The following is a 2,813-nucleotide window of genomic DNA, read 5'->3' as shown; positions in this document are numbered from 1 at the left end:
ACCATTTTACACTCCCACCAACAGTGAATAAGGGTTCCAGTTTCTCCACAACCTCACCAGCATTTGTTGCTTGCTTTTCTGTTAAATTTTGCAATTCTCACTGGGGTGAGATGATAACACGTAGTTGTTTTATGCATCTTCTGACGGAATGAGCCAAAGCCTGGTCTGCTGCATGTCTCTCTCCCTATCAAGAGCCTGCTCTTCTAAACCTATGGAATGACCAGTGGGAAAAGGGCCATTACACGGAGAGGATTGCAACCAATACCACAAAATAAGATGTATATGAATTGTTGAGTGGAGAATTAGTTTGCACTATAGTGGAAAAGGCAGTAAGAAATGAAATAACAATATCAATAAAAATAAATTATCACAAAGAAAGAAAAATGAAAGCACAAGTTTGCTTTTTCTTTCCCTTCTGGTTGTTTCTTTTTATTACCATTATTTATAAAGCCTAAAGATCACATGTACTCTAATGGCTTAGTTCATACGGAGTTGTGCTGCTAACCCAAAGGCAAGTGGTTTGAATCCCTTTCTCAGGAGAAAGATGTACAGTTTCCTATTGTACAATTTATAGCCTCTGAAAACCTCCTGGAGGGTCAGCTGTGAATCAGTTACAAATCTATGGCAATGAGTTGAGTTTGTTTTCAAAAAGAACATAAATTATCAGAGTTTCAGAAACAAATGTTGTTACATTATTCATCCTTTTCAGAAAAGGCAAGGTTCTTGGTAATTGCTGTCAAGTTACCTCCAACTGATGACAACCTTGAATGCATAGAATGAAATATCGCCCAGTCCTGTACTATCTCCAAACCCCCCAATATATTTGAGTCCGTCATTGGGTTTATATTGCTAATTACTGAGGGGAACTCTGATAGAGTGCTTTTTAGCAGATTTTGCTGCTAATCCCAAAGCTGGGGGTCTCCCTCTCGTGGAATTTACCAGCTGCTCCTCAGGAAAAAGATGATCAGAAAGAGGGGGAGTCTCTTTCTATTATGATCCACAGCCTCAGACACCCAATGGAGGGCCACTATGTGTTGGAACCAACCTGGTAGCAGTGAGTTTGCATTTGCGTATCTCCTTGAAAGTGTTCTTGATTGTCTTTGACCTTCTGGTTTGATATGAATTTGTTTGACATAAAACAAAGTAAAAGCCGTGTTTTTCATACTGTACGTAAAAGCTAAGTATTAAAATTCAAACCATGCTTCTAAAAAAACAACAACACAGTGCTGTTTATAAAGAGAAAAATCATGTATAAAGGAACTCTGATTAAAGGACTGTCACCATATCATAAATATTTAAATTTTAGATTTCACTGTGTTGGAGCAATATTTTCAGGTGAGTGTCTGACTATTTATAGACATTTAGAGTCACAAATAATATACATGCAATTGGAATGCTAAGACAGAACACTTTCTGTGTCAATGTCCTCTGAGGCCCATAAGGTCAAGAAAAATCTAATAGATGCTGTGCACACTCATTTTCGGAGTCCCTGGGTGATGTAGTTACCACACTCAACTGCTAACGAAAACCTACAGCTTAGCTTGCCCAAAGGCACATCGGGAGAAAGTCCTGGTGATCAACTTCCTAAAAATCAGCCATTGAAAAGTCTTTGGAGGAGCAGCTGCCGGAATTCAAGTCCAGACAGGTAGAGGGGGACCATGGCCAACAGCGAGTGCACCGTCATCACCATCAAACCTCATGGAGTCCAGAGGGGCTGGACTCCATATCATCAAGCGTTTTGAGCAGAAGGGATTCCGCCTCGTCAATTTGAAATTCATGCAAGCATCTGAAGACCTTCTCAAGAAGCACTACACCGACCTGAAGGACCGCCCATTCTATGAAGTACATGCACTCAGGGCCAGTTGTTGCCGTGGTCTGGGAGGGGCTGAATGTGGTAAAGATCAGCCGAGTAGTGATGCTCAGAGAGACCAACCCTGCTCTCTCCAAGCCTGGGACTGTTCGAGGGGACTTTTGCATTCAAGTTGGCAGAAACATCATTCATGGCAGCGATTCTGTGGAAAGTGCAGAGAAGGAGATTGGCTTGTGGTTTCGCCCTGAGGAACTGTTGAATTACAAGGACTGTGCTCGGAACTGGATCTACGAGTGACACAGCTGGATCTGTGAGCTGACCGCAGAACTGTTCCCATCCCACTTCCCCTATGCCACAAGCAGGAGACAGGGCCGTAGGAAACCCAGTTATCTCTGGGGACTTACTTGTAATCTGGAGAGTAACTCTTGAAGCTGTGAACGTACCCTGTACAGTGTTAATGTGCTACCATGACATTAAAATATTTCATTAGGGGAGCTCTGGTGGCCTAGTGGCAAGAAGCTGCACTGCAATCCCAGAGGAACACGGTTCAAATCCACCAGATGCTCTGCCGGAGAAGGAGGCACAATATCCTCCTGTACCAGTCAGATCTGATTTGACGGTACACGCACACAAAATAATAATAATAAAAAAAATTTTAAATATTTCATTAAAAAAGAAAAGTCTTTGGAGGTTTTTTCTATAAAAATGGTGCCAAAAGTGAAGAAGGAAGCCCCTGCCTCTCCCAAAACTGAAGCCAAAGTAAAGGTATTAAAGGCCAATAAGGCAGTCCTGAAGGTCACTCACAACCACAAAAAGATAAGATCTGCATATCACAAACCTTCCAGGGGCCTAAGATGCTAAAACTCCAAAGACAGCCCACATACCCCCAGAAGAGAGCCCACAGGAGAAACAAACTTGACCACTATGCCATCATCAAGTTTCCCCTGACCACTGAGTCAGCCATGAAGAAGATAGAAGATAACAACACACTTGTGTTCACTGT

At 42.3% G+C, this 2,813-nt stretch overlaps 1 pseudogene; it reads left to right on the top strand.

Moving 5' to 3' along the window:
• The first annotated feature begins 1,658 nt into the window (after positions 1–1,658).
• On the top strand, positions 1,659–2,107 carry LOC102871043 (annotated as a pseudogene).
• Positions 2,108–2,813: the final 706 nt, after the last annotated feature.

The sequence above is a fragment of the Elephantulus edwardii genome, unplaced genomic scaffold (genome assembly GCF_000299155.1).
Source record: "Elephantulus edwardii isolate Elephantulus edwardi_28Jun2011 unplaced genomic scaffold, EleEdw1.0 scaffold00034, whole genome shotgun sequence".
Taxonomy (NCBI): Eukaryota; Metazoa; Chordata; class Mammalia; order Macroscelidea; family Macroscelididae; genus Elephantulus; species Elephantulus edwardii.
This window is presented reverse-complemented; position numbering and strand designations above follow the sequence as displayed.